The sequence below is a fragment of the Podarcis erhardii genome (genome assembly GCF_964252035.2).
Source record: "Podarcis erhardii genome assembly, chromosome: W".
NCBI classification, from domain to species: domain Eukaryota; kingdom Metazoa; phylum Chordata; class Lepidosauria; order Squamata; family Lacertidae; genus Podarcis; species Podarcis erhardii.
This window is the reverse complement of record NC_138506.1, coordinates 28836226-28863755: the sequence shown is the minus strand read 5'-3', so window position 1 is coordinate 28863755 and position 27530 is coordinate 28836226. Positions and strand designations below refer to the sequence as shown.

The 27530-nt window shown below is 43.0% G+C and overlaps 1 long non-coding RNA gene across 1 annotated transcript in view; it reads right to left on the bottom strand.

Moving 5' to 3' along the window:
- LOC309333271 overlaps positions 1–27530 on the bottom strand; it is a 364852-nt gene that overhangs the window by 230067 nt on the left and 107255 nt on the right. The window lies entirely within an intron of this gene.

Genomic DNA, 27530 nt, shown 5'->3' with positions numbered 1-27530 from the left:
CTTCCTGGTTTGATAACCTATGTCTCTTACCTCTATACATAAATGATACCCCTTCCGGGAATTCCCATCTAAATTCGATCTTATTTTTCTTCAATGCCTGCGCCAAAGATTTATAAGAGTCTCTTCGTTTAAGTAATCTGATTGGGATATCTTTAAAGATAATTATATAGTTCCCATCTATATTCAACCTCTTTTCTCTAGTCCTTTGAAGAATCCTATTTCTCATTTCTTTATCCTTAAATGTAATCAGGCAGTCGCCTGTAAGTTTCCTTACTCTTGTTGTGTTAACGCGCATTCTAAATGCATTCTGTATGTTATTGGCCATTTCCTCAGCTGGTAAACCCAGCCATTCCGCTAGCTCCATTATCAATTTCTCTTTAATGTTTTCATTTTGTGTCTCTGGCACAGCTCTAAACCTCAGATTAATCTCCCTCTGCCTCAGTTCATTCATCGCTATAATATCCTTCATCTCTTCCTGTGCCTTATTTAAGTCCATCACTTCTGCTTTAATCCTTTCCTTATCCCTTTTGATATCTTTTAATTCCAACCTTGTCTTCTTTAATCCTTCCTCCGTGAGCTGCGTTCTCCTAAATATTTCTTTTATTTGACCCTTAAGTTCGTTAACAGTTTCATCCATTTTTTTGTCCATTTTCCCAATCCTATTATCCACCTGCTCTAGTTTGTGTTCTAAATTGGTTTGGCTCTGTTTGATCTCTGCAAGCATCTTCAAAATATCTGACTTAAAGTCTACCTCTTGTTTAGAGCCCCTCCTATCCCCAGGAGTCCCACCATTCGTTCCTTTCTTCCCAGTATGTGACATCTTATAAATTTATATCTCCCCCAATCCCAGATAGTATCTTTCCCACCGTAGTTGTTTCTAATACCTTCCTTTATATCTCCCGCTTTATCCGTTTTCCTTATATCCACTTCCTTTCTTTGATGTTACTAATCAAAGTTACCAATCCCTTATGTATATATGTTTCCAAAAAGTCAATATAAAAAGTCAATATAAGGTTCTTGCTACAAAGTCCTCCTTTCAACGCGGGGTGCTTCAATACCGGGGGTTCTTCCCGCCTTCAATCAGGCTAATCCATGTTGCTGGGTAGACATACGGGGGAGCTTAATAAAAGGGAGATAGAGCGAAATGACAAATAGAGGAAGAAAAGGGAAAGGGAAGAGAGCAGGAGGAGCAGAGGCCGGTCGAAAATCACGCAAACTCCATCTTGTCGCTAGAGGTCACCAAATCTCTATGAATTAGCGTTGGTTCTAGAGGTGTGCCGGCATCTTGTTTCCCCAAATTTTTAGCGTTTCCTATAAGTTAAAAATCCCCAAATTTCAGGTCCCAGTCTCAAACCAAGGGAGAAAAGGTAGAGATCATATGCATATAGGTCACAATATAGATCTATATAGCTGTCCTCTTTTGCCTTTCACAATCCCCACGCACACAGATTCCTAATGGCGGCGGAGCTTTCTCTTCCGGATTTGCTATCTCTTGTGTTCTAACGCTGGGATAGAGAAACGCCCCTTCTCCTCTTCGCACCCTCCGGTTCACCAAGAACGCCGAGTCCCGATACTCTGTCTCTGGCCCCTTCCTCTTCCCTCCTTTCTTCCAGCGTAACGTTCGTATTTTTAGGCTTATTTTTTTTGGGGGGGGGGGGAAGATACTTAAGGAGAAACAACGTAACCGCTAAGGCGACTCACTTTCACTTTCTACCCGCACTGGTGTCGCGCTGCGTTTGAGTTGATTTTGGCTATCAGCTAAACTCCGTTTACCTCTCTTTGTTGCTCCGAGACTTCCTTATTCTTTTGTTCTTTAGCCACAAAGTTCCAAGTATTTTGCGTTCGGAGTCCTTTAAACTGAGAGCGTACCGCTCACCCTGCAAGCGCAGGGCTTCGCTATCTGAAGGCGAGTAATGGCTTCCCTCGACCCGCTAGACCTCTCCGCCACTCTCTTCACCTCTTCCGAGGCTACCTGGCGGCCGGGTTGGTCGCTCTCTGGCCACGCCGGGAACCAGCCCCTCTGAACACCCTTCAGAAGGGTTTAGGGGGGTCTCCGCGCCCTGGAGTTGCCCCCTATCCTTCAAATAGCTTGGGTTCTCCCTCCCGGTGAGAACCCTGCTTGCGCTGGGATCGCGGTGCACCGGAAGTCCAATATTGCTCCATGCTTGGCTGACTTCTGTGCCTGTTTGTAAGCAATTTTGGCCTGCAAGTACTCTGGGGGAAGAGTTTCAGCTCCAGAAGATTTGTATCTGTTGTAGATACAACAGAGAGAGAGTCTAGCTTGCTTACATTTGGAATCAAACCAAGGTGCACCGAACCTGGGTTGATCTCGGTTAACCAGGTGAGCCGGCATCGTAAAGAAGCTAGTTAAATCTGCAGAGAAGTGGGAGAACCACTCCAGTATCCTATTTGGTTCAGACAACACCACCACTGAAACAATAAGGGATTCGGAGATATTCCTCTGGAAGAATTCTGCATATTTTTGGGCCTGTTTCATAGACCATTTAATGCCTCTTACTTGAGCTGCGGCATTTAAACCTACATGAATTGGGTGTGTACCGCTAACCGGGTGCCAGTCAAGCGTTAGCTTGGCCGCTAGAGGTAGGTGGTCACTGGATTGTACATTGTCTACTTTGAAATAAAAGAAGTTTGAAAATAGGTCTTCTGAAACTAGAAGGTAGTCTAGGACACTATTTGATGTTGTGCCCAAGTGAGTGAATTCACCTGGCACGTCCGGAGGGCAGTTGCCGTTTAAAATGTTCAAATTCATACGAATGGCCAATTGATAAAGATGGACTCCCGCCTCATTCACTCTGTTGTCCTTGGTATCTGAAGAAATGTGCATGCACACGAAAGCCCATACCAAGAACTAACTTAGTTGGTCTTTAAGGTGCTACTGGAAGGAATTTTTTTATTTTGTTTTCACTATGGCAGACCAACACGGCTACCTACCTGTATCTGTTGTCCTTAGATCTTCTTGATGTAAAAGAGATTCAATCGGATTTTGGGTAGGGGGGAGTTAACCAATTGAACTGGAATACAAAAAAGGGAGGTGTGGGGAGGTCAGTGAAACAAGTAAATGAAAGATAAGTTATGGAATGATGGACTTATTTTTAATTGTGTTTATTTTTTCTGTATTTTGTATTTTTCTTTTTACCTTTTTTTCTTACCTTTGTAACCTTTTTTGAAATTTCAATAAATATTATTTAAAAAAAGAAAAAAAGAAATGGAAAATGAAACCATATGAAGAGGTTAAAGAATATGTAAATGATTGGTTGCACTATCGCCAAGTCAATGAAATATACAAAGAGGATTTAAAGGAAAAAGGATTTGATGATAAAAAACCAAAATTTGAAATAGAAATATTAAACAATGAATGTAAAACAATTTCTAAAATGTATAAAATACTGTTGGAATGGCATTTGAAAGATGAGGAAGTGAAATTGGTAATGAAATATTGGGCAAAAGACTTTGGATATAATATACAGCTTGAAGAATGGGAAAGGTTGTGGAATGAAAGGATAAAATTTACAGCCTGTAATGCTTTGAAAGAGAATATGATGAAAATGATGTATAGATGGTATATTACACTAGTGAAATTAGGTAAAATGTATAAGACAAATAATAAATGTTGGAAATGTAAAGAAAAAGAAGGAACATTTTATCATATGTGGTGGGAAATGATATATAATGAGATGAAAAAGATCTTGAAATATACATTTTTTAAAAAACCGGAAGCATTTTTACTTGGCATTATAGGTCAGGACATTAATAGGCAAGATGTTAAATTGTTTTTATATGCAACAACTGCGGCAAGAGTACTGTTAGCCCAGAAATGGAAACAAGAAGAAATTCCGACGAAAGAAGAATGGCAGACGAAATTAATGGACTATGCAGAATTGGACAAAATGACAGGAAGGATTCGAAACCTGCGGGACCAGAGATTTACAGAAGATTGGAAGAAGTATATGAATTATTTGAAGAGCAACTGTAATCAACAAATTACGCTAGTAGGACTACAAGAAGTTTTGTAAGGAGAAATATACGAAGTGTTACAAAGTAGAAAAAGATAAGAGATATTGGTTATGAGTTTGAAATGTAATAGGGAAGATAAGAAATGCATACTGAGAGATTAGACTGGAAAATTTTCAGACAGGATTGATAGAAGTCAAAAATTTGAATAAGATGTAAAAGTATGTTTAATTACTGTTGAAAATGATATATTAAAAAAAGTAATAAAAATTATATATATTAAAAAAAAAATTGTTAAACTACACACTGCAAAACTTCCGCATTTAAAATGTCCCTTTATATCGCAACCTCGCGGCTGGTTCTTATCCGTTATATCTGCGTGTACAAGCATGTCTTTAAAGTTCCTGGTTCTACGGAAACTGATCCGTGGATGTACAGAAGGGCAACCTGGTACGTCTTGTATCAAGTCCCAATGTTTTCTGATTGTCTTAACAATTGAATTGGATAACGGGGTATAGTCTAGAGTCCAGGTTAGATGGTTATCTTCAAATTTAGATAGTTTTTCCAATAGTATAGTGAGGCCTATTGTGTGCTCTGATCTGTGCTGTTTTTATCACCTGTTGTGGATAACCTCTACCAACAAAATCACGTGCCATTTGTGCACAATTTTTGGTATAATCCTGATGTGTCGTAGAGTTACGCTTTATTCTTAGGAATTGACCGTAAGGTAAATTCCGTTTGAGGTGAAGGGAGTGAAATCATTTATAATTAAGATATGACGGCCTGTCTGTTGTTTTTTTAAACGGCCGAACTGCTAGATTATTTGCCCCATCACGATATACAATTGTGTCCAAAAATGTTATTTGTTGGCCTTGAAAGTGAGTTGTAAACTTGATATTAGGATGAATGTTCTGACAGCATATAAAAAAATTATTGATATCACTGATGTTCCTAAATATTAAGAAAAGGTCATCCACAAATCTCTTATATATGAGCATTTCATCAAAATAAGGATTAGCCATTCGGTTATAAAAGAAATCTTCCTCAAGTTTTCCCATAAATAAATTAGCTACGCTGGGGGCACATGCACTGCCCATAGCAACTCCTCTAGTTTGTAAATAGAAATCCTCCTGAAATTTTAAAAAATTATGTTCAAAAATAAGATCAACTAATTCCATGAGGAAAAAGGTAGGTGGATGTGGATCCTTTCTATCTTGGAGAATATCTACACCACGATATAATGCGTTCAATACCAGGGTTGATCTGTTTTAACTGGTAAGACTTATTAAATTAAAGAAATTATTCCACAATACTTCCTGCCCCATGCCTACCAATATGTTTAGAAATAAGTCCAACTTTTGCCCTGATATAGTAGATCCTCATATCACAGTTTTTGAACAAGTAGTCGCAAGGGATATAGCTAGACTGGAAGTGCAATCTAAATACAATTGGTCTAATTTAACCAGAGAAGAACACATAACTTTAAAGAATGTTGCATTCTGAGGCGAAAGGAAGGATTGGACCCTGATTAAAATGAGACACGAGGCTTTGACTGTTAAGTTGTGGGCGAACATATCAGACGACACAGCGATTCTTCCAAAGCAGCTCTTTATTTGTAAGCTGGAACAGAACTGAACTGAGGAGCTCAGTCAGCCTGCTTATATAGAGCTCCACTAGAATGCAACAGTAACCATTTTCTGTAACTAGCCAATCACTGAACGTCACTTTCGATCCTTCATTTGCATACAAACTATCCAATCACTGAACGTCACTTTCGATCCTTCATTTGCATAACTATCTACAGTATCCCCCTGCTGGCCCAGGGTGAGAACTTCAGTACATAACATTGACCAGCAAGGCTCTCAGAGGGAGTGCATATAATCGTCTCTCTGTGCTTGTTCGAGTGCAGCCCCCGGCCCAGGCCGTTTTATTCACAAAAGAATTTGTTACAGAGTGTTCATAAGAACCAATCAGATTTCCTCTGAGCATTCAAACAAACCTCAAGTGGGGACAAAGTTAAACTATAAACACTAGTCAGGCATACATACTTTGGGTAAATGAATGAATACTACAAAGGAGCGAATACAGCAACCCTGGAGGTCATAAACAATCAGTACACATGATAAGAAGGATGGCCAGGAGGACAGTGACCATTATCACCTTAATGTGAAACCTGTTTCCTGGCCCTAAGATTAACATCCTAAGATTAATATATTAGAAAGGCCTTCAAAGAAACTTCCCCACTATCTTTATGGCCCAGGATGCCTGCCTGTCTAAGCAACTGGGCTGTGTACATGACAAGAGAAATGGGCAGTAGAGGAAATGGCCAGAGATGCAGAGGTGTAGATTGATCAAGAATCATATCAAAATAGTTTAAACCCAGTCAACGCAATGCTTTCATTGCTGACACAGATGGCTTACTCTATATCTGTTATAATTCCTCATAGCAATCCCACCTGATCACTACATCTCTGGATATTTGCACTCCTACATCTCACCGTTTTTTGTTTTTTATTTAGCAGGGAATCCTCGGCTGCGTCATACGCTGTGCCAGCCAATCGGCTGGTGCGGGGTGTGTGGCCTCACCTACTTAAGTCTGGCGCGGCCGAGGACCGCCCTCTTTCCCGCGTCGCAGCTGACCAGGTTTTGTATCTGTTTTTGGCTCTGTAATTTTGTGTTGTTTTTCCAGGTTCTTGTTCGGCGTGAGGAGCGTGGGGCGGTTGTTTCCTTGTATTGGCTGGGTTTCGCTGCTGCAGCTGCGGTTTGCCTCCTTAGGTTGCAGATTAAGAACGGAGCTCCGGGCTCGGGCTCCTTTGTCAGCAACACGCTGCAAGTGGATCGATCTTGTCCACCACCCCCTTTCGTCGCTGCCTCCCGCTTCCTTCGCCGCCGTTCTATCGCCAGCTTCTTTTCATAGTCGGATTGCCTGGCTGCTCCTCATGAAGCTTGGGAGTTATTGTGTCTATCCTCGCAGTATTTGCGCTACAAGGGTGCCTTTTTTCAAGATCTACTCCTTAAGATCGGCTTCTGAAAGTTCCCCCAGGGAGATCCTTCACCGCCCGGAACACCTAGACGTGTGGGATTTATTTACACACTGCCGTGGCTGGTCTAATCGCAACTGCTAATAAGAGGACTACTAAAACGCGGTCTGCTTCAGCAGCCGCTTGAGGTGGGGGCTATTTCGGGAGGTCAGGGTCTCCAGCGGCTGGGTAACTGCTTGCCAAGTGCTACCCTGTTGAACCTATTGATCGTGGAGGAACCCCGCCGGTAAAGAAGGGCAGCCCAATACTACACCAGGGGGGAGCCCTCGAAGCGGTAGCCGTGCGCAAAAGCGTTCCCCATTTAAACTTTAGAATAATACCTTTGTTTTGAAACGCTTCCTTACGGGGAATTTTTGGTGCGGTTTGTTCTATGGGGGGAATTCCTTGCTTTATTTCGGTGGTGGCGGCGCAGCCCTGCGGGCTGACCTCTGCGTTACTAGCTACCCAGTTGCCACGGTAACATCGACCGTCGCCGCCATTTTAAGTGGACGCCATCTTAGGAGAGGCATCGGGCGGCCAAAGCCCCCCCCCCCTTGCATTTGCATTATAGCTTTCTGGTGCATGGAGTAGCAGCCCTGCTTTATTCTACCTTTTCTGCTTAGGGTGGCTGTTTGTTTTTAAGTCGTATTTGCCTTTATAGCTTGCTGTGGACGGGAGCGGCAACGTTGTTTCATTTTACCTTTGCTTGTATTCAGTGGCTGTTAGTTTTAATATCGCTACACTTTACCTTTCCCTGCACAGAGTGGCTGCTAGTTTCAAATCGCTACATCATAAAGTCCCTCAGTGCCTGCAGCCGCTACGTTGCGCCTGCGCTGTTACACTGTATCGCGATACCTTCTCTTGCTTCTGGGTCACTGCGCTTGGCTGGGGTGAATTGTATGGTAGCAAGTTTGTAAGCATCAGTTCTTAACGTGGAGGATTACGTTATTGTGGGCTAATATTTGAACAAGTTTAAAGTGCTTAGTGCTAGTCCCCATTGGTGCAGGCGGCTTCCAAATTAATCGGTACAACTGTCACATACTGGGCAGGCAGTGCCTCAGTGAGAGCTGCCTTAAAAATTATTAAGCCATATAAGCAATTAAGGGGCTTCTCAATTAATTTCAAGGGACAATCTTTTGCTTCTACACGCAGGGGCCAGTAGGGGCTCATCTTGTTTATCGAACGCCGCCACCCCTTAAAGATAAATAAATAAATAAATTTAAATAAATAAATAAAATAAAATAAAATAAAATAAAAACATAAATAAAGAAATAGAAATGTTATAATAATAACAACAACAATAATAAAATAAAATAAAATAAAATAAAATAAAATAAAATAAAATAAAATAAAATAAAATAAAATAATAATAATAATAATAATAATAATAATAATAATAATAATAAAAATAATAAAATAAAAAAGTAAAGTAAATCTCAACACACCTGGTCTGCAGCTCAGTGTAAGCAATACTGCACTTGCTCGCTATAGGGAATTACTTTTACTGCTCAGTGTAGTCAATACTGAACTAGCCTACTGCTAGAGGTGCATTGCTACTGCTCAGTGTAGGCAATACTGAGCTAGCTTGTGTAGAGAGGCTTACCTCACGGTTCGGCGCAGGCAGTTCTGGTCCAGCTAGGTCATGGTTACGCATTATTACTTGCCTTTACGGTTCTCCCGGAACTAGGTGCTGGTACGCCAGTGTTCGGCATGGCTCCTGGTAGAAACCAACAGGCATTCTCCCGTGGTGGGAGCAGGGCAACCACTCAAAACGGATCACTAATACCTACCATGCCTTGCAATCCAGAAGCATTTACTCAGTTTTTCTCGGCTTTTGAAACCTTCTATATGCAGTGTCAGCCTGGAATCAGGGCACTCCCAGCTCCACCTCCAGCATCCCAGGATTACATACCCGACGCCCTTCCCAGTAATCAGGAGCACCTGTAGCCTTATTGGAATTCACCAATTGGGTCTGCGTTGCTCCGGGACAGGAGGAAGGAAGTCAAACGACACCTGAGGTTGATTCAAAGAAAGAGTTTATTCTGCTCTCCGGATAGCAGAAGGCACTTGCGTGATCAAGTCCACAGCAAGTCCAAAGAAATGACAAGTTTCATGCAGTATATATATCCTCCAGGCATCCTCTCCCCCTTCCCTAGCTACGTCAGCTTGACATCACATATGTTCCTACTCTGGTACTCTCAACCATAAAAGGATCTTTCTTCCTGTACTTCTGACCATAAAAGGATCTTCCTCTTCCTATACTTATCTGGGACGAGGTAATCATCTCCGGGAACACGCTCTGGCGTTTGTTCCTGGACCTGGGTTTGTGTGTCAGAGTGTGTTCAGGACGTAAGATAAAGTACACATGCATCATCCCTGCCGTACTGGAACTTGGCAAGGTCACTCATTGCCGCCACGGACTGATAAGGGAGAGAGCTTTGTTCTTGTTATGGATTTACTCAACGGCTTGAGTTTATGCATTTTAGCTAAGGAAAAATAGGGATTTTGGTGCAATTTAAAACTGCCTGCACAGTCAGTTTTTGGGTTTTAGAAACCCATTCTTTCACACCCAAGTACTTCTGCCTCTGGTCCAGGCATAGCCCCACTGGGACCCGCCGCTGCTTCACGCCGTATAACTCGCTCTCAGTCCTCTTGCGCCCCTGGGTCAAAATCTGGTTCCTCTGGTGGTAGGGCGCCTCCCAAGGGATCCAGCAATACTAACTCCCATCAGGACATAGATGTACCCAGTATCTTTCAGGAACCATCACAGCAGCTCACGACAGCAGAAGGGGATTCTGGATCATCTTACGAGGAGGAACAACAAGGAAGCCAAGATGCCTCCATAGCTGCTGTCCCGTCCGCGGCTGACAATGAGCAGCAGGGAGAAAAAAGGAAATCCAAGAGGAAACACACTTCAAAGAAAGGCAAGAAGAGTAGGAAGTCGGACTCCGAGGACGAGTCAGGTACCTCTTCTTCTGATTCGGATAGCGATGCCCCTATGGAGGATTACTGGGGCTTGGGCGAGGATATTTCCGGGCTTCCTTTGTGGGTACATGAACGGAGGGCTAATTCCCACCGTAAGTCCTTTAACGGGTCCCTGGAATGGAAAGGGGGGGTCATTGGTGGAAGACGTAAAAATCCACCAATGTGTCCACCGATTTTATACTAGGAAATCATTTATCCCATAAGAAGAGGACTAAAATACTCAATGGGGACTACATTGACATATTTACTCTTCTTCCCCCAACTAAAATGACAGGTAAAGGGGAGAAAAAATGGGTTTATGGGAAGCGGAGATACAGAACCCCTTGGGCGGAACGTACTTTTGAGAATTTGTTAGATGGCTACCAGGTCTACATGGGAGTGGTTTCTGCAGCCTATCCCAAACACGCTATGTATCTCATAGCACACATGGCACACGTAAGGAGGGCCTTTGCGCTGGCGGGGGAGAATGCTGCCTTATCTTATGACGAAGATTTCCGTAGAAACACTTCACTTTTGCCATCCACTCGCTGGGACCTGAGGGACCAGAATTATTGGATGGAGCATGTAGGTCCCTATGTTGAAAAGAAATCTCAGGATCCTGCAAAAGTGGGAAAGTTGGAGCCAAAACGGCGGAGGCAATGCTGAGATTTCAACAGGGGGGTCTGTTCCCAACCAGTGTGTAAGTATGCCCAAGAATGTGAAAGGTGCCTCGGCAATCACCCGGGCTCCGCTTGCCTTAAAGGGAAGCAGCCCTTTTGGGGCGGCAGGAGGTACTCACACCAAGGCCCCAGGAGTACCTCTGGACACCCACAGGGGACTGCCGGGAACTGCCAGTAATGTGGCCCTCGGGCTAGCTGTCTCACCTATCAAATTACAGTCATTAAAGGCCCTACTAGATATATACCCCCAATAAAACTGCAGCCAGATACCCTTGGGAGGGGTTTTCCTCAGGCTTTAGAATCCCAGTCTCTTTCCAACCCACCCCGTGCGATCCTCCCAATCAAAAATCAGTTAGAGATTGCCAGAAAGAAAATTCAAAAGGATATGTAATATTTTTGTTTTGGTATTGTATTGTATTGTATGGTTTTGTTATGTTTAATTCTTTTTCCTTTTCCTTTCTTTTTCCTTTCCTTTCAAAACTTTAATAATTTTTTTTTTTAAAAAAAAAGAAGGAAAGAAAATTCAAAAGGAAATTGCAGCTGGGAGGGTGGCCGGTCCCTTTGGACAGCCCCCTATCATAGGTCTACATATTTCCCCCCTGGGCATTGTTCCTAAAAAAGCCCCTGGGGAGTTCCGAATGATCCATAATCTTTCTTACCCAAGGGGTGGTTCCGTCAACGACGCCATACCACAGGAGCTCTGCTCAGTGAAATATGCTTCATTTAACCAAGCTGTTAAATTGATTCGTAAATTCGGAAAGGGGGTGCTGCTCGCCAAATGCGATATAGAATCAGCCTTCCATCTTCTCCCAGTGCACCCGGAGGATTTCTGATGGTTAGGCTTTAGATTTGAAGGATCATACTTGATTGACAAAACTATGCCTATGGGCTGTTCGGTGGCTTGCGTAGCCTTCAAATCTTTCAGTACATTCCTGGATTGGGAGCTGCAATTTAGAACAGGCTCCATCGGGGTCTCGTATTACCTCGATGACTTTATTCTCATAGCAGCTACAGAACCCCAGTGTACTGATTTGCTGAGGTCATTTATCTCCTTAGCGGAGGAACTCGGAGTCCCGTTGGCGGCGGACAAAACCAAGGGCCCCATGACCAAAATGGTGTATTTAGGCATAGAATTAGACACAATTACACAGTCTTCTAGCTTACCAAAGGAAAAATTGGTCGCCCTTAGGGAGTTGATCCAGCACCTCCTTCCACTAAAAAAGGTTACCCTCAGACAAATCCAGTCTCTCCTAAGTCACCTAAATTTCGCCTGCTGGGTGGTATCTCCAGGGCGCCCCTTCTGCACCCGCCTGGCTAGATTATCGGCAGGACTACGCGCTCACCAACACAGGGTTCGCCTTTCCAAGGCGGTTAAATCTGACTTGGAAGTCTGGCTCCAATTCCTGGACAATTACAATGGCATCTCTCTGTGACAAGACACCATGTTGCTCCACGCTGATTTTCAGGTTCAATCCGATGCGGCAGGTTCGCTAGGGTTCGGGGTCTACTTCAAGGGTCAGTGGTGCGCTCAACACTGGCCACCCGATTGGCAGGGAAAACCCATCACACGTGACCTTACATTTTTAGAATTCTTTCCCATCGTAGTGGCAGTGCATTTATGGGGGGAGGTATTTAGTAACCACAGGGTGTGCTTTTGGACCGACAATCAGGCAGTAGTATCAGTTCTATCAACACAATCTTCACGCTTCCCAAGGGTTGGAAGCCTACTATGTTCCTTTGTCCTCCTATGTCTGGAGCGGAACATCTACTTTTCCGCCAAGTTTGTGCTGGGCGTGAATAATGACATCGCGAATGCTCTGTCTCGTTTCCAGATGGATCGCTTCCGCTCGTTAGCGCCAGAGGCGCAACAATTGCCGCAGCCTTTCCCAGAGCACCTATGAAGCCTTGGGAACATGAAGTGATGAAGGGAGTATTGGCCGCGTTGGCTCCATCCACACTAAGATCTTACAAAAAGGCGCGGTTGGACTTTTTGAAGTTCTGTTTTTTTAAAAAAAATAATATTTATTACTTTTAAAAGGAAAAAAGACAGAAGAGAAAAAACAAAAAGAGGGGGGGGAGACAATACAATACAATATATAAACAATACAAAACACAACCTAAACCCATAAAACTAAACACATTAAACTAAACTAAACCAAACACACTCCCTAACCCTAACCCTAAATAAAACAAAACAAAAACTATTTAAAAAAAATACATCCCACCTTTTCGATACTCTTTCTTTCATTCCCTTGTTTCCTCGACCTCCTCTCACCTCCCTTTTTGTATTCCACTTCTACTAGTTATTTCAGCAGATCCTTTCCATCTTTCTCTATTCTCTATCATATTATAAATAACATATTTTTTTAACCTTATTTTAACATTAAAACTAAAATACTTATATATGCTTAACTCCTTATAACATTTCTGCTAAATCCATAAAATATCAATCCACCATTTTTCTATCATTTTTCTTCTTCTCCCTGGTTTCGGATTCTGCCAGTCCTTTCCGTCAATTCCATATAGTCCATCAACCTGGAGATCTTATGTCCGAGGCTCTTAACTCTTTTCCAGGTCCCTTCTGCAGATCTTCTTCATATTCTTTAATGCTAGAGAGCAAATCTCGAGAGAACTCCATCCTAACATTACTTTTATTCCTTCTGGACAGTTCAGCCAAATTTCCATAGTTGAAGCTAGGGTCTATACAGTGTTTCAGGACGTGTTTCAAGATTCCTCCAAATCCAAAGGCCCCCAAAACTTCAATCTCCTCCAAATCCAAGTCCATGTCCCAAAAGTCAATTAATCCCTGGATAGAGGGATCTTTCCAACTTTCCTTCTTCAGTCCAAGCCGGGATCCAATCCTAAAAATCTGGCTTTTTCTAGATTCAATCATAAAAGGCCTCAATTTATAGTCCTCAATTTGCTTCTGTAGAACTAAGGATCCCGCTTGTGTTATTTTAGGTTCAAAAACAACAACTTTCTCCTTTTCCTCCACCATTTGTTCTGCCAAAGTAGGTTCCTGTGCCAGGTCCTGAATTATTTCTGTGTTGGTGCTCGCTTTTTGTCTCAAATTAGTCACTTTCTGTTCCAAATTATCAATTTTAAAAGTCATGTCATCTGTCTTTTTATGAAGCTCTTCCAGCAAATAGTTTATCTTACATAATGCAGTCACAATAACTTCTCCTATCAACATTTTGAATGGTCCAAGGTCAATCTCTGGTTCTCAGAATCCTTATCTTGCAGCTGGAGACCTCCCAGTTACACTCCTATAACAATTTCAAAGGCTCCCTCTAGAGGGAAACAGTCTCCACTTGTATCAGTTCTTTCAAGCACAACTCAAGCAATAAACATAGTTTCGATTTTCAGTTACTTTTTCCTCCATTTTAAATGCAAAAGAGGACAATGGAAACAGTATCTTACTCTTATTTTAGCTAGCTGTCAAATCCGTTCTGTCAATAAACTTTCCCCAAGCGTCATCTGGCAGCCCGTTCCCAGGTTCAGAGCTGTGGTAATTTGATTTTCCCCTCACTCCTGCAGGCTTACTAAGTTCAAAATTTCCCCCCTCTTCACCTGCTTCCAAGGGGGGTTTTGTATTTTTAACCGATGGAGATTTAATCCTGTGTCAAAAGCTTTCAAAGACTTTAGCTTGTAACTTCTTTGTTTCAGTCTATTTACAAAAGCGGAAGGCGGACTTCCTGTTTATGACCTTCCCGCTTTGGCGCCAAATTAAGGTACTTAAAGATCCAATTTTCCGTTCTACTCACAGGTAGTTGTTTAAAATCCAATTGTCCACAGGAAAAAGTCAGCGCTCTCCAGCAACAGCAATGCGGCTTCACTCCGTGAAAGAAGCAGTCGATTCAAAGCACCGCGCCACTCACCCCACGTCGCTCCGGATCCCCAAAACAGGGTTTCCCTGTGAGTAGGGGAGGCGCAAAAGGTGCCAGCCGAATCCCAGGTTCACAAGCTTCTCCCGCTTGTGATTTCAATGGGTCTCCGCCTTCTCCGTGGCGGTCAGACCCTGTTTTTCACGGAGTAAGTTCCTCCCGATCGGAGGAGCTCAGCCATTGCCGGAGGCGCCAACCCGGAAGTCCAGGACTTTTTGAAGTTCTGTAACAGGGCAGGCATCGCCAACATCTCATCCCCCCCTTCAAAAGCTGAAGTATTAAAATACTTAGTGCACTTAAAAAAGTTAAGCAGAGCTGCAAAGACTCTAAATATTCAGTCAGCCGCAATTTCCTTCTTTTGCAAGGCGGCTTACTCTGCCGACCCTTGTGCCGACTTCGTTGTCCGCAAAGCGCTGGAAGGGTGGCGTAGGCTACAGCCCCCTAGCAATGACAAAAGGAAACCCATAACATTTGACATCCTAAGCCAAATTCACAGAAAATTGAGAACCATTTGTTGGTCAAAATTCGAAGCCAGACTATTCTCAGCTGCTTATTCTATTGCATTTTTTTGTGCGCCCTGGATAGGGGAGGTGGTATGCGAAGGGGGCCGGGACAATGCGCAGCGGGGTATTTTGTTGAAAGATCTGACCCTATCACGCTCAGATTTGATTTTGCAGGTGCGCAGTTCAAAGACCGACCAGCAAGGGAAAGGGGCCCTCATTAGATTATTGCCGACAAGGAGGGCAGGGCCCTGCCCGGTAAAGGACACCAGGCGTTTCCTTTACTTGAGGCCGAATTTGCCCGGCCCCCTGTTAATCCACAGCAATGGGTCTCCCCTCACTAGGCACCAATTCACACTTGTGATGCGTTTGGCAATCGCGTCTTGTGGCCTTAATGCAGCGGAGTTCGCAGCCCATTCCTTCAGGACCTACAACCGCCGTACACCTGGGTCTCTCAGCAGAAAGGATCAAGGACATGGGGCGCTGGAAATCGGACGCTTACAAAACCTATGTTACAAACAATCAATGACTACCTTCGCTATACCTGATCATATCTTGTCATTTCATTCCCCTTAGGAAACACTGGAATTCAAATATGGATCATGGGCCGCAGTATCGTCCATTGGGCTGTAAAGCGGGCTGTCATGTCTGGCATAGGGCCAGGGCTGGGTTTACCCCCAAACATAGATGTGTTGTGGATGGCCAAGAGGGGGATGCACTGGGCCGAGTTCATGCCAATCGTTTGGAACAGAGCCTCGATGGAAGGCCCACCAGACGCCTTAATTATCTAGCTTGGGGAGAATGACTTAGCCTACAGAAAGGCCATAGACTTACAATGGAATATATTTGGAGACCTTGAAGAACTACTTACCTCCTACCCCAATGTTAGCATTTTGTGGTCATCTTTGTTAGAAAGGCGCACTTGGAGAGATTGTCGCTCCCCTATTGCGGTGAACAGAGCCCGAAAGTCCCTGCAGCATACTGTGGCACGTAGAGTGGCGGCTCTTGGGGGATGGGTCATTGACCACCCCAATATTCAGTATGCCAAGGTGGCCCTCTACAGAGATGATGGCATGTACCTTTCTGATGCTGGAAATGATGTTTGGCTGAATGATATCACTCTAGGAATTAGGGACTGGTTACACTCTAGAGATTAGGGATTGGTTACAGGCTTGAGGGTATTGGTGGCGAGCCTGGGCTCGAGTGGCAGTAGGCATTGGTCGGGGTACAGTCTATTGTTATGCAGATGAAGGGGGAGAAGGAGCGCCATCACCTTCTCGCAAATAAAGGGTAGTCCGGTAAAGGATTCCGGGGGCGTGGCCTCGTCCTAAGCCTATGGAGGTGTGGGCCCATGGCACGCCCCCACGCGGTGACCCCGGGGGAGGACCTAGTTGACGTGCCTCAGCAGGACTCCTCCCACTGGTGGTTAACCCTCACTGGCCAGGCTGGTTAGTGGTAGAACCAATGCCTAAGCCAATACCGCTCAATTCCTGTAATCAATAAAGTTGTGGCCTAATTTGACCCATTAACCTGAATTCTTGTGTCCTGTGTCTTCATTTCTATGGGGGGAGGCGGGAACTCGCCACGCAACCAAGCAGCCTGTCCACAGATTGGAATTGATCCCACACAACTTGTCTAGATGGGACTCTAGCACTCTCCCACCCCGGCCCTGCTCCCACGGTGGAGCCTACCTCTTTCCGAATCTGAGTGACTTTATCTGCAAAAAACTTTGCAAAATCATTGCAGGAGATCATGTGGCCCATACTGGGCGCCGATGTAGCAGGTGGTTCCGCTAAATTGTGAACCACCTGAAAGAGTCTCCTGCTGCTGTTTTCTGCAGATGCAATAGAGGCGGTGAAGAAAGTCTTCTTCGCCGTCGCTTCTGCCACTTGGTAGGCTCGACATTGAGCTCTAACCCATGTCCGGTCAGCTCTAGAATGAGTTATTCACCACTGGCTCTCTTGCCCTCTCAGCAATTGTTTCATTGCCCTCAGATCTGTGGAAAACCACGGGGCTGTCCGGGCTCCATGCAGTCGGAGAGGGCGCTTCGGAGCCAGACAGTCAATAACCCTGGTTAACTCCACATTCCACCGGGCCACCAGGGAATCAGCTGAAAGGCCATCAACATGGGATAAAGCATCCCCTACCACTCTCTGGAAACCATTTGGATCCATTAAGTGGCGGGGGCGGACCATCCAAATCAGTCCCACCTCCCTGCAGAGGGGAAGGGTCACAGAGAAGTCCAGTTGCACCAGGAAGTGATCTGACCACGACACTTCTTTTGTTTCGCTTTTACTTAGTGTCAGATCACCAACATCCGCAGAGGTGAACACCAGGTCCAAGGCATGTCTGTGGCTATGAGTTGGGCCAGACTTATTCAGGGACAGCCCCATGGAGGCCATGCTTTCCACAAAGTCCCGAGCGGACCCTTGTAAGGTAGTGTCGGCATGGATGTTAAAATCCCCTAGGACAACCAAACTAGGTGTCTCCAAGAGAACATCTGCCTCGACCTGAAGCAGCTCGGGCAGGGAATCCTTGGTGCAGCGGTGAGGTCGGTACACCAAAAGGAATCCTGTACTGCCCCTATTGCCCAACTTCCAGAACATGCACTCAGAGAACTGGGTCTTCCCAATAGGATGCTTGGTGCAAACTAATGACTCCCTAAAAATCACTGCAACCCCCTCTCCCTGCCCACAAGGCCTAGTTTGCTGTCTGTAAGAGAAACCTGGTCGACAAGCAGCAGCAAGGACAGGCCCATCTGCTTCATGCAACCAAGTCTTCCATCCATGTTCAAGTCATGGATGGCAGTGGTCTTATGAATCATTGACCTGGCATTGCACAGCAGCACCTTCAGGTCATGTGGGTATCCCTTGTTGATTCCAGTATCCATCTGGTAAAGACCAGACCAGGAGGCAGGGATAGTCCTCAAACAACGAATAAACCTGCCTCCTCGGTAATGACATGGTCTGGTCTTAGCGTAACTCCTTCTCCTACCCGTGATCACTGAGATCGGTTGTCCCAGTGCATCCCCCCCTGTGGAACCTGCCCCAGCCATTTTATTGGCTGGGACCGACTCCCAGGCAGCCCTGACCCCTCCCCTTAATAACAAAATAAAACCTTAAAAAACAAAGACCAAAAAAACACACAGTAAAACAATAAAACAACACAAACCAAAAACAGTAAAAATTACAAACGTACCAAAATTTAACAAATTCCCAAACCGACTAAATACCCATCCCACCCACCCCCCACAAAAAAATATTAAAGGGGAAAAAGAAATTTAAAAAACATTTTAAAAACATCTGTGCACTGTTCTGAGTCCTCCTGGGCAGCAACAGCAGCAGCGGCAACCGTCCTTATGAGGCCTGTCAGGCCCTGCCCTGGCCAGGTGGTGAGTGGCAGGAATGGGGCCCTTAGGCACTCAAGCAGGGGGGCTGCAGTCCACGGCTTTCAGCTGTCTAAGAAAAAGGCAAGTCTCCCTCTTCCCCTTCTGCCTGACTGTCCCCCCACTCATACTGCAGCAAGGACGCCCAATTGTTCTGCTGGTAGTTGACATAACAGCACAAATACTGCTGCAGGTTGGCTTTGGTTCTCTCTGCCTATCCATTCATCTCTAGGTGATGGGCAGAGGAGAGGCACAATTCCACTCCCAGCAGCAGCATAGGCTTCCAGAACTGGGATACGAACTGAGTCCTTTAGTCTGAAATGATCTGCTGGGGCAGGCCGTGTAGCTTGAAGAAGGGGATATTTCCTGGCCTGTGGGGAGCAGCTTACATGGCACAAAGTATGCCATCTTGGTGAACAAGTCTACCAGTATGGTCCATGGCTATGGTCCATAGGGTCACAGGACCCCTGAGAAATGACCAATGATTGCAGCAGCCTGGCTGGGACTTCTCTCAGTTACTTGGCACATTGGCACGTCTCACAAGTGCAAACATATTCATTGATGTTACCTTTTGAATGTTTCAAAGAATTGTTTATACTGTTTTTACTGATAATTTTATTGTTTATTCTCTTTGTATTTTTTTTAATTCGGTTTTTATTGATTTTCATTATTACACATACACATAGAATACATACACTCATCATACATTTATCCATCCACCTAAGCCTTAAGCTCTGCCGAGCTTTGGACTTTCCTCCGTCTCTTCGGTAAGTATCATATAGTTATAACATCGCGTATTCTATCTAATACTATTTTGTCTTATGCTGTTAGAGTTACTCCAACCCTGCCAGTGTCTTTAAAGTTTTACAATTTTCTCTTACATATACCAAATATTCACTCCAATTTTCAGCAAACTTCTTTTCATCTTGGTCCCGTATTTTTCCCGACAATCTAGCCAATTCTGCGTAATTCATCATTTTAGTGTGCCATTCCATGATTGTAGGTATAGTATCAGTTTTCCAGTTCTGGGCCAACATAGTTCTAGCTGCTGTCGTGGCGTAGAGGAAAATATTTTTATCCTTCTTTTTAATTTCCTTCCCTGTCAATCCCAATAAAAAGGCTTCAGGTTTTTTTTAGAAAAGTGTACTTAAAGATTTTTTAAAGCTCATTATATATTGATTCCCAAAAATCCTTCACTTTCCCACAAACCCACCACATATGATATAAATCTCCTTCTGCCTCACCACACTTCCAACACTTCCTATTTTTTATTCTGTACATCTTTGCCAATTTTACCGGCGTGAGGTACCACCTATATATCATTTTCCACATATTTTCCTGTAAAACCGCACACGCCATAAATTTCATATTGACATTCCATAATTCACGCCACGCTTCTAATTCTATATTATATCCAAAATCCATGGCCCACTTAATCATGGCTTCTTTTACCTCCTCATCTTTAGTAAACCAGTCCAGTAATAAGTCATACATTTTGGACAAAAGTTTGTTGTTACCTTCTATAATATCGATTTGAAATTTTGATTTCTTTTCCTCAAGTCCCAACCTTTTTTTATCCTCTTTTAGTATCTCATTAACTTGGTGGTGTTGTAACCACCCTGTCAGTAGATTCTTTATTTCTTCATACGCCTTTAACTTAATCCCCTGCTCCGTTTTCATAACAAACTCTTCATAAGTAGCTCTCTTTCCCTCCATATTAGTTTTTTTTGTAATTAATATGTCAGTTGGTGAGATCCACCAGGGGGTTTTCTTTTCTAACAATTTTTTATTTATTTCCCAAACCTCATATATAGGTCCTCTAATTATATGATTTAAGAAACCCCTGTGGACTTTTGCTTTACCATACCACAGGTACGAGTGCCACCCGTACCTGTTGTCAAATCCTTCTAAGTCTAGAAGGTCCGTATTCTCTGATTTTATCCAATCTCTTATCCATATTAAGCAAGCTGCTTCATAATAAAGACTCATGTCTGGCAGGGAAAAGCCGCCTCTTTCTTTTTTGTCCACTAAGATCTTCATTTTTATTCTTGGTCTCTTTCCCTGCCAGACAAATCTTGCCAATATTTTCTGCCATTCTTTACGTTGTTTCAACCCTTTGATCACTGGTACTGTTTGGAATAAGAATAGCATTCTAGGTAAAACATTCATTTTAATCACTGATATTCTCCCTAAAAAAGAGAGTCTCAGTCTATTCCAAATATCCAAGTCTTTCTTAATTTCTCTCCATGTGGTCTCATAGTTATCTATATAGATTTATATTTTTTCCTGTCAACCATATTCCCAGATATTTGACTTTCTTAGCCGCTGTGATTGTTAGGATATTTCCGTCCCACCTTAAAAGGGAGCAGGCTTCGTGAGTCACAGAGTCTGCATACTTCCAGCTCACAGGAAGTTTCTCTTTTGTATATAGCTGTTGTTTCTCTCTCTCTGTGCCTGGACACGCAGACAGGCAGTCATGTTTTTCTTTGTTCTGACCAACGCTGAATAAAGTTGTAAATAATGCTCTCCTGGGTGCATCTTTCGTTGTGCGAACTCTGCTGAAAGAGCGTGCACCAGTTCTTGGAATGTGAACAGATGTTTCTGAGGCTTGTGTCGCTAATTGACTGATACTGCATTTCTAAGGGAGGTTGATGGATCGTCTGGAGATGGCATGGGGGCATGATGGCCTTTGTCTCTCTGGCAGTATCCCAACAACAGGTTTCGGGCCCAGATTCACGGCACTTACAGGAGAGTAAGACTGCGACAGACTGCTGTGAGGTATGTGGAGAAAAGTAAGACTTTTCGTTGCCGCGGAAGAGTCTTTGAACTCCGGCAGGCTAATTAGCCTGGGAGACGAGCCAAGCAGGCCTCAAGATTTATGGGTGCCAAGATAAGGAGTCTCTGAAGTGAATAAGACTCACGGCTCAAGTAAAAACCTGGAATGGAGTTTTTCCAAGCCTCTGAAGGCACTCAGTGCCCAAAGTCAAATGGCCAAAATTATGAGACCTGGGCAGTATGGTGTGAGAACTTGCTGCAACAGTTTGGAGTATGGCATACTGTGTGTGAAGCCCCTCCAGTTCCTCTGACAGTTAGATGGAGGGCCCAAATTTCATGGGCCATAGACGTAATTGTCTTGTCCGTCTCTCTGGAGGAAATAGCAACACTGGCTGGCAACACCACAGCAAGTCAGATGTGGAATGCTTTGAAAGTAGCCCATCTGCTGGTCATCCCAGCCCAGAGTTTGACTGCATTGGAGGTCCTGGCTGTTTCCCAGAATGAGAGTGAATGCAGGGATGCCGAGGGCACCGGTTGCAAGCTGCAGGGGGAGCTGACTGTGATGTCATCCCAGGCAGCATTCCAGCCTCCAGGGGGAGCCAAGGAGTTGGCAGCTGAGAGCTCTGTTTCCCGTGAGAGCCAAGGTCATCTTTGCAGAGGCCAGAAGGCCAGAAGTAAACAGAGACAGAAGCCAGCAGATGTCCCAAAGCAGAAGGGGGGTGGAAAGCCCACGCCGGTGGAAAACAAGGTTTTGTTTGCTGGCACAGCTTCACCAAAGGCTAAAGGCAAGTTTGATGGCCAGGAGCAGGGGGGCAAGAAGCAGGAGCCCAAGCCAGTGGAAAACAAGCTTCTGTTAGCTGGTACTGCTGCTCCAAAGGCCAAAGCCAGATTTATTGTTGACTCTGGAGCTACCCGCCATCTATCAAAGGATCGGCATCTGTTTATCTCCTTCATGCCTCAAGATGGAGAGATCCACCAGGCTGATGGAAAGACGTTGCGAATCGCAGGAGTCGGGACTGTGAAACTGGCAAGACTGCACACAACCATCAGAGATGTACTTTATGTTCCAGGTTCTGCAGACAATTTCCTCAGTGTCCCACAGCTGACTGGGCGTGGCTTTGAGATTTCCTTCAAGAGGAGCATCTGTGTCATCAGGAAAGGCAAAGAGGACATTTTGCATGCAAAGTTTATGGATGGTTTGTTCTGTATAACTTATGATGACGATGCTGTTGCTGTGTCTAATGTTGATTCTTGTTGTGTTGCACAAACTAACAAAGTTCTTCATGCAGGATGTATTCACGAGGCGCACCGAAGATTTGGTCACATGTCTTGGCAGGCACTGGCCAAGATGCCTGAGTTGGTTCAGGGTTTGAACATCAAGCCCTGTAAGTTTCACATGAAATGTGTATCTTGTGCAGAGAACAAGGTGAAGGTTGCTCCAAAAGGCAAGGAGTCTAGCAGGCAGGCTTCCAAACCCTACCAGCTAGTTAACGCAGACCTGGTTGGTCCACTTGCGCCCTCTTTGGGTGGAGCAAGGTACTTCATGGTTCTAATTGATTCTTTTTCCAGGTACATTCATGTGTTTATGCTCGAGCAGAAATCACAAGTGTTTCCTAGGTTCAAGGCATTCTGTGTTTGGTTGGAGAATGCTCACAGTAAACGTATCGGCTGTCTCTTTACTGATCGGGGCGGGGAGTTCACTTCTCAGCAGTTTGAAGCTTTCCTGACTGAGAAGGGAATCCAGCATGACCTCTCAACGCCTAGATCTCCATGGCAGAATGGACTTGCTGAACGAGCAAACCAAACTTTGCTTCAAGGCCTAAAAACCTTGTTGCATGATGCCAATCTCCCTGAGAAGTTTTGGGGGGAGTCTCTGAACACGTTCGTTTATTCCTATAATTGCAGGTTGTCATCACCTATTGGTTGTACTCCCTTTTTAAAAAAAAATAATATTCATTAAAGTTTTGAAAGTTACAGAAAAAAAAGAAAAAGAATTAAACATAACAAAACCATACAATACAATACAAAGACAAAAATACTACATATACATAACAAAAATAAAACAAGAACAATTTTTTAAAAAACCACATCCAATACTTTCAATGTTATTAACTTTCTTTTAATTGTTTCAGCGACCTCCTCACACCTCCCTTTTTTCGCATTCCACTTCGATTAATTGTTTCAGCAAATCCTTTCCATCTTCCTCAATTTTCTGTCCTATCATTTAACTTGACAAATTCTAACATTATTTCCTTTAATCCATTTATAATCTATTGTACTTAATTCTTTATAACATTTCTGCTAAAGCCATGTAACTTCATTCCAACATCTTTCTAACATTCCTTAATTTTACAATATTTCTGTAGATAATCTTTAAATTTCTTCCAATCTTCTTCCACCATCTCTTCTCCCTGGTCTCAGATTCTGCCAGTCATTTCCACCAATTCCATGTAGTCCATCAACTTCAACTGCCACTCTTCCCGGGTGGGTAGATCTTGAGTCTTCCAATACTTTGCGATGAGTATTCTTGCTGCTGTTGTTGCATACATAAAAAATGTTCTATCCTTCTTTGGCACCAATTGGCCGACCATGCCCAGGAGAAAGGCCTCTGGTTTCTTCAGGAAGGTATATTTAAATACCTTTTTCATTTCATTATAAATCATCTCCCAGAATGTCTTAATCCTTGGGCATGTCCACCAAATGCGAAAGAATGTACCTTCAGTCTCATTACATTTCCAACATTTGTGTACTCCCTATGAGAAGATGTTTGGTAAGAAACCTTACGTCAAGCACATGAGAATCTTTGGTTCTGACATGTGGGTACACACCCCACAGAGCAACAAGCTTGGGAAGTGTGGGGCACATGGTTTGTTCATTGGGTTCCAAAAAGGTGAATACAGGGTATGGATGACTGACTCTAAGTCCATTAAGTTCACAAAGAGTGTTGAGTACAATCCAAAGTGGGGGGAAAATGTGGGAGTTTTCCAGAGTTACCCAGAGGAAGATGAAGGTGATGTGAAAAAAGCAGATAATGTTGAGGTAAAAGAGGAAGCTGAGGATGTTGTTGTTGATGATGATGATCAGAGTTCATATTCCAGCTCAGTGGGTGGCGCTGCTGCTGATGTCAGCGACAGTGATGACTCAGCAGACTACAAGAGCTCAAAGGCCTCAGTCAGACCATCTGATGCGTCTGACAATGAACTGGAAGACAATGAACTGTTCACCATTGGTCACTTTACTCCTAAGAATTGTTTATACTGTTTTTACTGATAATTTTATTGTTTATTCTCTTTGTATTTTTTTTAATTCGGTTTTTATTGATTTTCATTATTACACATACACATAGAATACATACACTCATCATACATTTATCCATCCACCTAAGCCTTAAGCTCTGCCGAGCTTTGGACTTTCCTCCGTCTCTTCGGTAAGTATCATATAGTTATAACATCGCGTATTCTATCTAATACTATTTTGTCTTATGCTGTTAGAGTTACTCCAACCCTGCCAGTGTCTTTAAAGTTTTACAATTTTCTCTTACATATACCAAATATTCACTCCAATTTTCAGCAAACTTCTTTTCATCTTGGTCCCGTATTTTTCCCGACAATCTAGCCAATTCTGCGTAATTCATCATTTTAGTGTGCCATTCCATGATTGTAGGTATAGTATCAGTTTTCCAGTTCTGGGCCAACATAGTTCTAGCTGCTGTCGTGGCGTAGAGGAAAATATTTTTATCCTTCTTTTTAATTTCCTTCCCTGTCAATCCCAATAAAAAGGCTTCAGGTTTTTTTTAGAAAAGTGTACTTAAAGATTTTTTAAAGCTCATTATATATTGATTCCCAAAAACCCTTCACTTTCCCACAAACCCACCACATATGATATAAATCTCCTTCTGCCTCACCACACTTCCAACACTTCCTATTTTTTATTCTGTACATCTTTGCCAATTTTACCGGCGTGAGGTACCACCTATATATCATTTTCCACATATTTTCCTGTAAAACCGCACACGCCATAAATTTCATATTGACATTCCATAATTCACGCCACGCTTCTAATTCTATATTATATCCAAAATCCATGGCCCACTTAATCATGGCTTCTTTTACCTCCTCATCTTTAGTAAACCAGTCCAGTAATAAGTCATACATTTTGGACAAAAGTTTGTTGTTACCTTCTATAATATCGATTTGAAATTTTGATTTCTTTTCCTCAAGTCCCAACCTTTTTTTATCCTCTTTTAGTATCTCATTAACTTGGTGGTGTTGTAACCACCCTGTCAGTAGATTCTTTATTTCTTCATACGCCTTTAACTTAATCCCCTGCTCCGTTTTCATAACAAACTCTTCATAAGTAGCTCTCTTTCCCTCCATATTAGTTTTTTTTGTAATTAATATGTCAGTTGGTGAGATCCACCAGGGGGTTTTCTTTTCTAACAATTTTTTATTTATTTCCCAAACCTCATATATAGGTCCTCTAATTATATGATTTAAGAAACCCCTGTGGACTTTTGCTTTACCATACCACAGGTACGAGTGCCACCCGTACCTGTTGTCAAATCCTTCTAAGTCTAGAAGGTCCGTATTCTCTGATTTTATTCATTTTATTCATTATTCATTATTCACTTTACTCCTAAGAAGGAGGAGATGAGTGAAGGAGACTTGCGTATAGTACACAGGTCTGAAAGGGCCACAAAAGGCAAACCTCCAAAGAGATTTGCTTTTTTTTAAAATAATATTTATTACTTTTAAAACTTACAAAAAGGAAAGAGAAGAAAAAAGACAAAAAGAAAAAAAAACAAGAAAAGGAAAAAGCAATACAATACAATATATAAACAATACAAAACACAACATTAACCTAAACCAAACAAAACAAAAACAATTTAAAAACATACATTGTACCATTTCAGTAGTCTATCTTTCATACCCTTGTTTCATCGACCTCCTCTCACCTCCCTTTTTGTATTCCACTTCTATTAATTTTTTCAGCAATTCCTTTCCATCTTTCTCTATTTTCTGTCATATAAATATCTTAACTTATTTTTACCCTTATTTTCCATTAATACTATAATGCTTATTTATGCTTAACTCCTTATAACATTTCAACTAAAGCCATAAGATTTCATTCCAACATTTTTCTAACACTCAGTAATTTTACAATATTTCTATTTCTGAAAATAAACTTTAAAACTTTTTCCAATCTTCTTCCACCATCTCTTCTCCCTGGTCTCGGATACTGCCAGTCATTCGTCAATTCCAAATAGTCCATCAACCTGGTGATCTTCTGTCCGAGGCTCTTAACTCTTTTCCAAGTCCCTTCTGTAGGTCTTCTTCATATTTATACATGCACTTTACTTTGTCTTCTACTGATCTTGTTCTTATTTTCCTTCATTTGATACTGAAGAGCAGATCTCGGGGAAGCTCCAACCTAGCAATGCTTTTATTCCTTCTCGACAGGTCAACCAAATCTCCATGGTTAAATCTAAAATCCATAAGGTATTTCAGGACATGTGTCAAAATTCCTCCAAATCCAAAGGCCCCCACAGCTCCAATCTCCTCATGACCCAAGTCCAAATCCCAAAAGTCAGTAAATCCCTGCATGAAAGGATCTGTCCAACTTTCCTTCTCCAGTCCAGGCAGGGCTCCGATCCTCAAAATCTGACTTTTTCTAAAATCAATCATAAAAGGCCTCAACTTATAGTCCTCAATTTGCCTCTGTAAGGCTGGGGCTCCCACTTGTATTACTTTAGGTTCAACAACAGCAACTTTCTCCTTCGCCTTCTCAACAATTTGCCCTGTCAAGTTTATCTACAGAAACATTGTAAAATTAAGGAATGTTAGAAGGATGTTGGAATGAAGTACAGTGGTGCCTCGCAAGACAAAATTAATCCATTCCGTGAGGCTCTTCATACAGCGGTTTTTTCGTCTTGCGAAGCAAGCCCATTGACAGCTTAGCGGATTAGCGCTATTAGCGGTTTAGCGGCTTTTAGCGGATCAGCTGATAAGCGGCTTATGGCTTAGGAAAAGGGGGAAAAAGGGAAAAAAACCCGCAGGAACTCGCAAGACATTTTCGTCTTGCGAAGCAAGCCCATAGGGAAATTCGTTTTGCGAAGCGCCTCCAAAACGGAAAACCCTTTCGTCTAGCGGGTTTTCCGTCTTGCGAGGCGTTCGTCTTGCGGGGCACCACTGTAATGTGGTTTTAGCAGAAATGATATAAAGGATTAAGTAAAAATGGATTGTTAATTGGTGAAAGAACAAAATGTAAAATTATAGTATATTAAGATAAATCGTTAGGATAGAAATAAAGATGGAAAGGATTTGCTGAAATATCTAATTGAATTAGAATAC